At 37.5% G+C, this 14,363-nt stretch overlaps 1 protein-coding gene across 7 annotated transcripts in view; it reads right to left on the bottom strand.

Annotated features, from left to right (window-relative positions):
- Positions 1-14,363, bottom strand: part of CSMD3 (CUB and Sushi multiple domains 3) — a 1,461,887-nt gene that overhangs the window by 990,089 nt on the left and 457,435 nt on the right. The window lies entirely within an intron of this gene.

Below are 14,363 nucleotides of genomic sequence, written 5' to 3'. Positions count from 1 at the left end.
AGATCCAAATACATATGGGTGCTATTTATGTCAACATCTAGAAGTGTTATAGAATCCAGGCTTACATTTTTGTTTTTAATCAATTTTAACTCATCTCACATGCTAGTAAAGTAATGCTCAAAATTCTCCAAGCAAGGCTTCAGCAATACGTGAACCGTGAACTTCCTGATGTTCCAGCTGGTTTTAGAAAAGGCAGGGGAACCAGAGATCAAATTGCCAACATCTGCTGGATCATGGAAAAAGCAAGAGAGTCCCAGAAAAACATCTATTTCTGCTTCATTGACTATGCCAAAGCCTTTGACTGTGTGGGTCACAATAAACTGTGGAAAATTCTGAAAGAGATGGGAAATCAGACCACCTGACCTGCCTCTTGAGAACCTGTATGCAGATCAGGAAGCAACAGTTAGAACTGGACATGGAACAACAGACTGGTTCCAAATAGGAAAAGGTGTACGTCAAGGCTGTATATTGTCACCCTGCTTATTTAACTTATATGCAGAGTACATCATGAAAAGTGCTGTACTGGAAGAAACACAAGCTGGAATCAAGATTGCAGGGAGAAATATCAACATCCTTAGATATGCAGATGACACGACCCTTATGGCAGAAAGTGAAGAGGAACTCAAAAGCCTCTTGATGAAAGTGAAAGTGGAGAGTGAAAAAGTTGGCTTAAAGCTCAACATTCAGAAAATGAACATCATGGTATCCGGTCCCATCACTTCATGGCAAATAGATGGGGAAACAGTGGAAGCAGTGTCAGACTTTATTTTTGGGGGCTCCAAAATCACTGCAGATGGTGACTTCAGCCATGAATTTAAAAGATGTTTACTCCTTGGAAGGAAAGTTATGACCAACCTAGATAGCATATTGAAAAGCAGAGATATTACTTTGCCAACAAAGGTCCGTCTAGTTAAGGCAATGGTTTTTCCAGTGGTCATGTATGGATGTGAGAGTTGGACTGTGGAGAAGGCTGAGCGCTGAAGAATTGATGCTTTTGAACTGTGGTGTTGGAGAAGACTCTTGAGAGTCCCTTGGACTACAAGGAGATCCAACCAGTCCATTCTGAAGGAGATCAGCCCTGGGTGTTCTTTGGAAGGAATGATGCTAAAGCTGAAACTCCAGTACTTTGGCCACCTCATGCGAAGAACTGACTCACTGGAAAAGACTCTGATGCTGGGAAGGATTGGGGGAAGGAGGAAAAGGGGACGACAGAGGTTGAGATGGCTGGATTGCATCACAGACTCGATGGACGTGAGTTTGAGTGAACTCCTGGAGTTGATGATGGACAGGGAGGTCTGGTGTGCTGTGATTCATGGGGTTGCAAAGAGTCGGACACGACTGAGCGACTGAACTGAACTGAACTGAACTGATACAGTCCTTGGAGTTACAAAGAGTCAGACATGACCGAGTGACTTTCACTTACTAAACACTACTAGTGTTTGACAAAAGGTGGGTAATCAATAAATGAATATATACATATTATTTTCCCTGACTATATGCATAAACAAGTGATTATCCAAGAGAAAATGTGTGTGTGTGTGTGTGTGTGTGTGTGTGTGTGTAAAGGTAGTACTTAAAGTATAAATATATTGTCAGAATAGGCAATTTTAAGGTATTCTATTTGAGCAGACACTTATTCAGAGTTGAATCATGAATTTTGTGGCAACAGGTTCTTGTAAGTTAACAGGTAGCAAGTGAAATAAGCCAACAAATTCTTTGATTTATCTAAAATTCTAGTAATTTTAAATATAAAACTTTAGAATTGTTGGAAAATTTTAAAGAAGCTTAAGAAATTACTACAAAAACCCCTGGGGCAAGGGGGCTCCCCATATATTGCCACCATTATAAAAAGGAAAATTTTAAAAGAAAGAAGAAATAGGATGACTATAGCACAATTGTATGAATAATAATAAGCAGATTAAAACAATGTCAAACATTAATAGCAAGAAAGTAATAAAAGTCAAAATTAATGAAAAACTTTGAAATTTAGATTTAAAAAAAATTATAAATCAGTAAAATGAGATATAAGTATGTAAGAAAATTAAGTTTTATCTTAGTGTGTTTACATATATATATCTATTTTATAATAATAATATCTAGAAATAAATACTTTTGCTTAATGATTCTTTTTGCTTTTTTTTTTTTTTTACTATTTAACCACTTACAATGTAGGGAATATTTTCTTATTTTAATCAAATTATTTTTCTTCTCTGTCTTAGCTCTTAGATTTTTTGAGATAATGTTTATTCTTTTCAGTGTAACTGACTTAAATATATTTTTACCAAATGGTCACTGTCAATATTTATTTCATATTTTCCTATTTCAGTATACTTAACCACTTTCAGATTCATTCATTTAGTCTTTTCTCACCATTTTTTTCTTAATCTACTCTGGAATTGTAGAAAACAAAACTAAAGATATCATATCTTCTTTATCCATCATATGTCAATGGATATTCAGGTTTCTTCCATACCTTGGCCATTGTTAATAGTGTCTCTAAGAACATTGGAGTGCAAATATCTTTTTTAATTAAAGTTTTGCCTTTTACATATTTATGACCCAGACTGGGATTCCTGGATCAAATGGTAGAGACTCTGTTTTAAATTTTTTTAAGGAAACTCCCACTGTTCTCTGTGGTAGTCGTACCAATATATGTTCCCAAAACAGTGTAGGAGGTTTCCGTTTCTCCACACATTCTTCAGCATTTATCATCTAGACTTTTTCACAGTGTCTATTCTGACTAGTATGAGGTGATATGTCATCATATTATAGTTTTCATCTGCATTATTTTAATAATTAGTGATGTTGAGCATTTTTTCATGTGCTTATTGGCCATCTGTATTTTTTTTGAGAAATGTCTATTTAGGTCTTCTGTTCATTTTTAATTTATTTTTTATTAAATATTGAGCTGTATGAGCTATTTGTTTATTTTGGACTTTAATCTCTCTTCAGTCACATCTCTTGCAAATATTTCTCACATTCTGTAGGTTGTCTTTCATTTTGTTTATGCTTTCCTTTGCTGTGCAAAAGTGTTTAAGTTTATTTTTGCTTTTATTTTCATTACCCTAGATGGCAGATCCAAATACATATGGGTGCTATTTATGTCAACATCTAGAAGTGTTATAGAATCCAGGCTTACATTTTTGTTTTTAATCAATTTTAACTCATCTCACATGCTAGTAAAGTAATGCTCAAAATTCTCCAAGCAAGGCTTCAGCAATACGTGAACCGTGAACTTCCTGATGTTCCAGCTGGTTTTAGAAAAGGCAGGGGAACCAGAGATCAAATTGCCAACATCTGCTGGATCATGGAAAAAGCAAGAGAGTCCCAGAAAAACATCTATTTCTGCTTCATTGACTATGCCAAAGCCTTTGACTGTGTGGGTCACAATAAACTGTGGAAAATTCTGAAAGAGATGGGAAATCAGACCACCTGACCTGCCTCTTGAGAACCTGTATGCAGATCAGGAAGCAACAGTTAGAACTGGACATGGAACAACAGACTGGTTCCAAATAGGAAAAGGTGTACGTCAAGGCTGTATATTGTCACCCTGCTTATTTAACTTATATGCAGAGTACATCATGAAAAGTGCTGTACTGGAAGAAACACAAGCTGGAATCAAGATTGCAGGGAGAAATATCAACATCCTTAGATATGCAGATGACACGACCCTTATGGCAGAAAGTGAAGAGGAACTCAAAAGCCTCTTGATGAAAGTGAAAGTGGAGAGTGAAAAAGTTGGCTTAAAGCTCAACATTCAGAAAATGAACATCATGGTATCCGGTCCCATCACTTCATGGCAAATAGATGGGGAAACAGTGGAAGCAGTGTCAGACTTTATTTTTGGGGGCTCCAAAATCACTGCAGATGGTGACTTCAGCCATGAATTTAAAAGATGTTTACTCCTTGGAAGGAAAGTTATGACCAACCTAGATAGCATATTGAAAAGCAGAGATATTACTTTGCCAACAAAGGTCCGTCTAGTTAAGGCAATGGTTTTTCCAGTGGTCATGTATGGATGTGAGAGTTGGACTGTGGAGAAGGCTGAGCGCTGAAGAATTGATGCTTTTGAACTGTGGTGTTGGAGAAGACTCTTGAGAGTCCCTTGGACTACAAGGAGATCCAACCAGTCCATTCTGAAGGAGATCAGTCCTGGGATTTCTTTGGAAGGAATGATGCTAAAGCTGAAACTCCAATACTTTGGCTACCTCATGCGAAGACTTGACTCATTAGAAAAGACTCTGATTCTGGGAGGGAATGGGGGCAGGAGGAGAAGGGACGACAGAGGATGAGATGGCTGGATGGCATCACTGACTCGATGGACGTGAGTCTGAGTGAACTCCGGGAGTTGGTGATGGACAGGGAGGCCTAGCGTGCTGCGATTCATGGGGTCGCAAAGAATCGGACATGACTAATCGACTGAACTGAACTGAACTGAAATTTATTTTTGTATATACTGTTAGAAAATATTTTAGTTTCATTCTTTTTTTTTTCTTTTTTTATTGAAATATATCTATTTGACAATCTTCTGGGTATACTGCAAAGTGATTCAGTTATTCAGTTTTCCAGATTCTTTTCCATTGTAGTTAATTACAATATAGTGCATATGGTTCCCTGTGCTGTTCAGTAAGTAGTTGTTGTTTACTTAATAATATATTAGTATGCATCTGTTAATTCCAAAGTCCTAATTTTTTCCTGCCCCTCCTAAGTTTCATTCTTTTACATGCAGCTGTCAAGCTTTCCAAGCACCATTTATTGAAAAGGCTGTCTTTTTTTCCCACTGTGTATTCTTGCCTCCTTGGTCATTCATAGATTAATTGAACTTAAGGGAGTCAGTTTATTTATGGATTTTCTATTCTGTTCCATTAATTTATGTGTATATTTTTCTGCCAATACTATTCTGTTTTGATAATTATAGCTCTGTAGTATAGTCTGACATTCTCCAGCTTCATTCTTCTTTCTCACAATTGTTTTGGCTATTTAGGCTGTATTTTGCTTCCATACAGATTTTAAATTATTTGTTCTAGTTCTGTGAAAAATTTCATGATAACTTAATAGGGATTGCATTGAATCTGCAGATTGCCTTGGGTAGTATGGTCATTTTAACAAAACTGATTTTTCCAATCCTAGAATATGGTATATCTTTCCATTTGTTTGTGTGGTCTTTAATTTCTTTCATTAGCATCTTATAATTTGGGATGGCAGGTCTTTGGTGTCCTTAGGTAGGTTTATACCTAAGTATTCTACTGATTTTGGCATGTAAATAGGATTCTTTCCTTAATTTCTCTGTTCGATATCATGTTGTTAGTGTATATAAATACACTAAGTTGTATCCTGCAACTTTACTAAGTCCACTGATGAAATCTAGTTGTTTTCTGGTGACATCTTAGAATATACTATGTATAGTATCACATCATCTGCAAAGAGTGAGTTTCACTTCTTCTTTTCCACTTTGGATCCTTTACTTTTCTTCTCTGATTGTTGTGTCTAAGACTTCCAAAACTTTGTTGAGTAAAACTGGTAAGAGTGGGCATCTTTGTTTTATGCCTGATTATAGAGGAAAGCTTTCAGCTTTTCATCATTGTGGATATTAGCTGTGGGTTTGTCATATATGGTCTTTATTATGTTGAGGTACGTTTATTCCCTCTATGCCCACCTTCTGGAGAGTTTTTATCACAAATGATCTTTTATTTGATCAAAAGCTTTCATGCATCTATTGAGATAATCATATGACTTTTCTTTTTCAACTTGTTAATATGGTATATCACAATGACTGATTTGCAGATATCAAAAATTCCTTACATTGCTGAGATAAATTTCACTTGATCATGGTGTATGACCTTTTTAATGCATCACTGAAGTTGTCTAGCTGGTATTTTTTGAGGATTTTTGCATCTATGCTCACCACTGATGCTGGGCTGTAATTTTCTTTTCTTCTGATATCTTTATTTGATTTTCGGTATCAGGGTGATGAGGGCCTCATAGGATGAATTCAGAAATATTCTTTCCTTTTTTTGGAATAGTTATGAAAACTACTTTTGGAATAGTTTCCTATAAGTGCCAACTCTTCTTTAAATGTTTAGTAGAATTTTAGTGGGGCCTAGTCATGTGTGTGATGGAGAAGGCAATGGCACCCTACTCCAGCACTCTTGCCTGGAAAATCTCATGGACCGAGGAGCCTGCTGGGCTGCTTCAGTCTATGGGGTCCAGTCCATGGGGTCGTGAAGAGTCGGACATGACTGAGCGACTTCATTTTCACTTTTCACTTTCATGCACTGGAGAAGGAAATGGCAACCCACTCCAGTGTTCTTGCCTGGAGAATCCCAGGGACAGGAGAGCCTGCTGGGCTGCTGTCTATGGGGTCGCATGGAGTCAGACATGACTGAAGTGACTTAGCAGCAGCAGCAGCAGCAGCAGTCATGTGTGGCAGGCAGAACCCAAGAAGGGGCCTGGATCTAATTTTGGCTTGCTGGTAGGCAGTTAGTCCTGATTCTGGGACTGTTGCCCACCCACTGCCAGGTGAAGCTAGGTCCTGGAGTTAGGTCTGGAGTACCAGCAGGCAGAGCTGGTTCCTGGAGTCTGGCTGCAAGGCTCATGTATCCAGAGAGATTTTGAGATAAATGAGAGTGGGGAGAGGTATGCTGGTTCCTGACACAGTTGTGTATGACCTGGGGTGTCCCAAGGTTGTACTGGTTTGCTAATGGGCAGAGTGGCCAGGGCTCAGCTAGTCCCAGAGCAGGGTCTAGCCTGCATTGGTGGACTTGGTTCCATCAGCTGTGGGATCATAGCTTTCTTGCTTCAAAAATCTCCTCCATGGTGGGTGAGACTGATCTGGAGTTTTGTGCAGGCTTCCTTGTGGTAGGGGAGCTGGGTCTTAGCCCTCTAGTGGGCAGGGTTGTATCTAGGGGCATGGAAGTATTTAGGCAGACTGTCTGCTAATCAGTAGGGCTGTGTCCCTGCCCACTTAATTTGGGCACCAAATTTTACAGGGTATCGGGTGGGGCCAGGTCTCAGCATTAATGATCCAAGATGACAGTCATCAGGAGTGTCACAGGGTTGAATGTTCCTAGATATGTCTGCCACCACTGTCTACATCCCCAGGTTGAGCCACAGCCACCTTCTGCCTCTCCAGGAAACTTTTCAAGACCAGAAAGTAAGTCTGGCTCAGGCTCCTATTAAATTACTGCTTTTGCTTGAGTCCTGGTGCATGTGAGATTTTGTGTGCACCCTTTAAAAGTGAAGACTCTATTTCCCCTAGTCCTGTGTGGCTCCTACAATTAAGCTCTGCTGCTCTTTAAAGACAAATGCTCTGGGGATTCATCTTTCCAGTGCCAGACATCTAGGTGGGAAACCTGACATGGAATTCAAAACTCTAATTCCTGAGGAAGAACCTCCTCGATACAATTATTCTCCAGTTTGTCAGTTACCTACTAAGGGGATATGAAATCTGATTATATCAGAAGTCTGCCACTCCTACTTGTTTCATGGTTCCTTCTATATATCTAATTATAGAAGATCTTTTCTGGTAGATTCCAATCTTTTTCCATCAATAGTTGTTCTGCAGATTGTTGTGATTTTGGTCTGCTTGTGAGAGAAGACAAGCTCAGGGTCTTTCCATTCTGTCATTTTGGCCATTCTGCCTCAGATTTTTTGAGGTTCACTAACAGAAGTGGCTTCATAATTTCCCCTGCACCTTCAGGCTCTCCTCTCAATCTGCAGTGCCAGGCCAGTCATTCAGTGCATCCAGTACCTTGCTGTTTGGATTACTATGGTTTTGTAATATAATTTGAAGTCAAGGAGTGTGATACTTCCAGCTTTGTTCTTTTTTCTTAGGATTGCTTTAACTATTTGGGGTCTTATGGAACCCTTTTATGGTTCCATAAGATTTTAGCATGTTTTGTTCTATTTCTGCAAAAAATGTCTTTGTAGTTTTGAAAGAGATGGCACCAAATTTGTAGACTGATTTGGGTAATACAGATATTTTAAACATATTAGTTATTTCAATCCATGAACACAGATATCTTCCAATTTCTTTGTGTCTTCTTCATTTTCATTCAACAATATCTTCTTCAATTTCTTTCAACAACGTCAAAACCTGTACAGTTTTCAGCATCCAGGTCTTTCACCACCTGGGATAAACTTAGTCTTAGGTATTTTTTGTTGCTGTTGAAAATGAAAATGCGATTGTTTTCTTAACTTCTCTATTAGCTTATAGAAATACAACAGATTTTGTATGTTAACTTTGCACCCTGAAAGTTGATCCTCTTATTATTTCTAATAGTTTTTTGGTGTTTTTAGGGTTTTATATATATAAAATCATGACATCCACAAATAGTGACAGTGTCCAATGTTTCTGCTGTTCTCTAGGTTTCATCTCTATGTGTTTAAGACCACCTACCTTTAGATATAGAGATGTATGGAATTCTCTAATGTACTAGTGTGTTTTGGGCACAGGCACCTTTTTTGCCTTGTAGATAGTTTATTGGTTATAGCTTAAAGGAAAAGACAGAGTTAGTTTTTCATTCCATCATGTTGCTGACATCAGTCTGAAATAATTTTTCTATTTATCATCTTATAATTTATCTTTTGCTAGGGTAGTTTCCTACTGTATTGTTCCTCCTTCATTTATAATTCATCATTCAACCAATCACATTTCTGTGAAGTTCTTCCTATAAAATGTCTTTTCATTTTCTGAGAGATCATCAGAATTTTCAAGTGATAGCTTCTATTTTCACTATTCAAAGACATTAGTCATTAATTCCATTCATCTGTATTTATTTGCCGTAAACTAATTTATTTTCACTTAATTGGCTAAATTATATATATATATATATATAAACTCTGGTTCCTGAGCCTTTTCTAAACCCAGCTTGAACATCTGGAAGTTCTAAATTCAAGTACTGCTGAAGCCTAGCTTGTAGGATTTTGAGCACAACCTTAATGGCATGGGAAACAAACGCAACTTTCTTTAATGTTCTTTAGCACTGTTCACAGGTCAAATTGGCAACATTCATTGGACCATAGAGAAAGCAAGGGAATTCCAGAGAAACATGTACTTCAGCTTCACTGACTACAGGAAATCCTTTGTCTATGTGGATCACAATAAACTGTGGAAAATTCTTAAAGAGACAGGAATACCAGACCATCTTACCTGTCTCCTGAGAAACCTGTATGCAGATCAAGAAGCAACAACAACAGAGTGGCTCAAAACTGGGAATGGAGTACAGCAAGAATGTATACTGTCACCCTGTTTACTTAACTTATTGAGTTCAGTTCAGTCGCTCAGTCGTGTCCAACTCTTTGCAACACCATGAACCACAGCATGCCAGGCTGCCCTGTCCATCATCAACTTCCGGAGTTGACCCAACTCATGTGCATTGAGTCGATGATGCCATCCAACCATCTCATCCTCCGTCGTCCCATTCTCCTCCTGCCCTCAATCTTTCCCAGCATCAGGGTCTTTTCAAATGAGTCAGCTCTTCGCATCAGGTGGACAAAGTATTGGCGTTTCAGCTTCAACATCAGTCCTTCCAATGAACACCCAGGACTGATCTCCTTTAAGATGGACTGGTTGGATCTCCTTGCAGTCCAAGGGACTCCCAAGAGTTTTCTCTAACACCACAGTTCAAAAGCATCAACATGTGAAATGCCAGGCTGGATGAATTACAAAATAGAATCAAGATTACTGGGAAAAATATCAACACCTCAGATATCCAAATGATACCACCATAATGGTAGAAATCAAAGAGGAACTAAAGAGCTTCTTGATGAGAGTGAAAGACTAGAGTAAAAAAGCTGGCTTAAAATTCAACATTCATCCAGGGACGACCCAGAGGGATGGTGTGGGGAGGGAGGACGGAGGAGGGTTCAGGATGGGGAACACATGTATGCCTGTGGCGGATTCATTTTGATATTTGGCAAAACTAATACAATTATGTAAAGTTTAAAAATAAAATAAAAAATTAAAAAAAAAATTCAACATTCAAAAAACTATCATGGCATACAGTCCCATCACCTCATGGCAAGTAGAAGGGGAGAAAAAGTGGAAGCAATGACAGTTTTCTTTTCTTATGCTCCAAAATCACTGCAGATGGTGACTGCAGCCATGAAATTAGAAGATGCTTGGTTTTTGGAAGGAAAGCTATGACAAACCTAGACAGCATATTGAAAAGCATAAACATCACTTTGACGGCAAAGGTCCATATAGTCAAAGCTACGGTTTTCCAGTAGTTATACATGGATGTAAGAGTTGGACCATAAAGAAGGCTGAATGCTAAAGAATTGATGTTTTTGAACTGTTGTGCTGGAGAAGAGTTTTGAGAGTCCCTTGGACAGTAAGGAGATCAAACTAGTCAATCCTAAAGGAAATCAATTCTGAATATTCACTGGAAGGACTAATGTTGAAGCTGAAGTTCCAATACTTTGGCCAATACTCTGATGTGAAGTGCCGACTCATTGGAAAAGACCCTGATGTTGGGAAAGATTGAAGGCAAAAGGAGAAATGGTTGGAAAGCATCACCAATTTAATGGAAATGAACTTGGGCAAAATCCAGGAGATAGTGAAAGACAGGGACACCTGGTGTGCTGCAGTCCATGGGGTTGCAAAGAGTCAGACACAACCTATCAACATACTTAAAATCAGACAGTATAAAGTGTTTATAAATACAAGGCACATCTATTAAACTAAAACATTACTAAGAAATTATCTACAAACAAATATACAAATTGCTCTTAAGTAAACAGGAAGACCACTATTATTAACAATATCTAAGGACAAAAGTGTATAAAGCTGGCTAAAATTTTAAAGAGAATGTTAATTTAGATAGATAAGAAATCTGAACTTTGAAATGTATAACTTTTAATTGAACAAGTCATCTTTTTAGTTAACTGTCAGAATATTCAATTATTGGCAAATTGGTGGATTATTCAGGTATGAACATGTTCCTGATTCATTTCACTGTGAATTATGTCCACAATACAGTGCAAGACTCTGGTGTTCATATTGCCAAAAAACAACGATTACATTACTTCAGACAAAAGATAAATATTAAACACATGGCCATCAGTATTATCAATCCATACTGAAAACAGAATTGTACAGAATTGACTAAAATTGCAGAATACAGGTTTAAGAAAAATATGCATTCTTTAAAATCAGGAACGTGATGTAAATTTTGCTTAAAAGCCTTGAAAGACAAAATGTACTTTAGCTGGACATATTATTAACACACTTCCAGAGAAATATACTTCAATTAACAACAAAAAAAATTTACAGCAGAGAAACATTCAAAAATTATCTGACCTATTTTCATGCTTTTCTAATATATTACAAAGTATTTCCTATATGACTTTTATTTCCCCTCTAGTACCTAGGAAAAGAATAGTAGGTGTGAATGTGTACTTATGACTTAAAGGGTTAATGTGGCTCTGTAAGGTGAATAAATGGCCTGAACAAATCGCCTATAGCATTTTCCTAACAGCACCAGGGCAACATTCTGCTTCAGTGGTTTAAATGTACCCTAGTGGTTTAAAACATAATTGCATTTCTCTGAACACCTAATTGACTACAAGGGACTGACTTAGGTACTTTGAATACAATTTTATTACTTTAATTATTGTTCAGTGAGGTGTTCCAAAGTTTTAAAACAAACTGAAATTTTGTTCCCAAGTAAAGAGAAAAACAATGCTATCTAAGTTTGCTTTTTTAAAAATAAAATTCCAACTTTACATTAGAACAAGTGGAAAATTTTAAGTGAATTTCAGTGAACTAATCTTTATTGATTGGAGAAGGAAAAGGCAACCCACTCCAGTGTTCTTGCCTGGAGAATCCCAGGGATGGGGGAGCCTGGTGGGCTGCCATCTATGGGGTCACACAGAGTCGGACACAACTGAAGTGACTTAGCAGCAATCTTTATTGACCAGGCTTATTTAGTGAATACATTTAATTCTCATTGTCAAAACAACAAATGTGAGTATTTGGAAAACTAAAAATAATAGTAACAGCTAAAATATACTGAGCGAAAGTAGGCCCATGTTGAGCTCTCCTGGGCATAATTTCATATTCCCATCAGGTGGGCATTCACATTAAGTTTATTTTAGAGACAATGAAAATATAGAAAATTTAAGTATGTTGTCTGAGGCCAGACAGCTGGAAAGTGGAGGCAGGATTCGAGCCATGCTGTTTGGATATAGTGAAATTGACCATCATATTGTAAACAGAATCAAGACTAAGTTATCAACACTGCAATGGCAACAGCATTTTCTGCTTATTATGTGTGACATACTCTGATAAATGTTTTATACAGTAGCTAATCCACATTATAAACTATCCTCTCTCCACATTTTTACTTAACTTACATTAGAGGGATCCCCTTCTCCTGATACTTTGAATTAGAGTTTGCTAGGGTACCCTCACAACATACCACACACTGAATGACTTAAATGACAAAAATTAATTTTCTTACAGTTCTGTAGGATAGAAATCTAAGATCAAGACGTCATCAGTATTGGTTCCTTCTGTGAAATGTCAAAAAGAATCTATCCCATGCCTCTCCCCTATATTCTGGTGATTTCCTAGAAATTTTTAGTGTTCCTTGGCATGTAAAGGCATCACCACAATCTTTGCCTTCAGGTTCACAGGGCATTCTGCCTGTGAATATCTCTTCCCAAATTTCCACTTTTTATATAACTTTAACTTGATCATCTGTAAAGATACTATTTTCATCCAAATAAATTCATATTCACAGGCTCTAGGGGTTAGGATTTCAACAAATAACTTTCAATGGGATACAAATCAACCCATAACACAGATCTTGTATTCCCTACCATTTATTTTCAGGTCTCCAGAAAAAGAAAAGTGCTAATAATATGAGTGGTAAGACTCAGAACTGTTAATCACATCACTTCTCAACAATGGGCAGGATAATTGACTTAAAGATCCACAATCAGTTTTCATCCACTACCTATTTCTTTCCATGTGGTAAAGGCACCTAGCCCTTAGGACTGGACTAGCCATCATCTTTGTGTCCATGATCAGAAAAGTCAACTGACTTTATTCCCACAATAGCAATTTTATTTTGTAGAAATACAAATTAAGAATCAGGTTAGACTTTTAGAACTAAGCCTCCTGTGCCAGAAAGTTTCCTGTTACACCTAAAAACATCCAGTTTTTTCTCAAATGTTGAACAAAAACAGCATAACTTATTTTTTATTTGAAACTGTTGATCTTGCTACTGATGGATTTCTAGCTGAAAAATTCTGAGTTCAAAAAGTGTGAATGGAAGAATTTTAGCAAGAAAAATCCACCCCCAATCCTTAACAGGTATGATTTGGGTCTCACGATTACCTCTATTTTTATAATAATACTATTTTTATATCACTTCATGACAAATAGATGGGGAAACAGTGACAGGCTTTATATTTTGGGGCTCCAAAATCACTGCAGATGATGACTGCAGCCATGAAATTAAAAGATGCTTGCCACTTGAAAGAAAAGTTATGACCAACCCGGACAGCATATTAAAAATCAGATATATCACTTTGCCAACAAAATTCCATTTAGCCAAAGCTATGGTTTTTCCAGTAGTCATGTATGGATGTGAGAGTTGGACTACAAAGAATGCTGAGCACTAAAGAATTGATGCTTTTGAACTGTGGTGTTGGAGAAGACTCTTGAGAGTCTCTTGGACTGCAAGGAGATCCAACCAGTCCATCCTATAGGAAATCCATCCTGAATATTCATTGGAAGGACTGATGCTGAAGTTGAAACCCCAATACTTTGGAGACCTGATGCAAAGAAATGACTCATTGTTAAAGATCCTGATGCTGGGAAAGACTGAAGGTGGGTGGAGAGGATGAGATAGTTGGATGGCATCTCAACTCAATAGACATGAGTTTGAGTAAGCTCCAGGAGTTGGTGATGGACAGGGAAGCCTTGAGTGCTACAATCCATGGGGTCGCAAAGAGTCAGACACAATTGAGTGACTGAACTGAACTGATTAATGTTATTTTAGAGATAAGTAAACAGTACCAAGGTCTCAGTCAAACAAAAGAACAAATAAACAAATAAAACAAAGAGTATAAAAGACAAAAATTTTTCCAATGTTGTATTTATACCCTTCCTCCCTGACAAAAACACCAAATAATATAAATTTAAGTTCCTTAGTTTATTTCACAATAAGCTTTAATTTTGTACATTAGAACAGGCTATTTTAAACTTGCCATGCACTCACAATGACACCTAGCAGTTTAGAGAATAAACAGATGTCTTATCTATTCCAGGGAGGTCCTCTCATCTATCAATGAAGAAAATAGCAGATCATAGGAAACCTCTGGATCCCACTGTCTGCAAACCTGAAATACCA

The sequence above is a fragment of the Bos indicus genome, chromosome 14 (genome assembly GCF_029378745.1).
Source record: "Bos indicus isolate NIAB-ARS_2022 breed Sahiwal x Tharparkar chromosome 14, NIAB-ARS_B.indTharparkar_mat_pri_1.0, whole genome shotgun sequence".
In the NCBI taxonomy this organism is placed as follows: domain Eukaryota; kingdom Metazoa; phylum Chordata; class Mammalia; order Artiodactyla; family Bovidae; genus Bos; species Bos indicus.
This window is presented reverse-complemented; position numbering and strand designations above follow the sequence as displayed.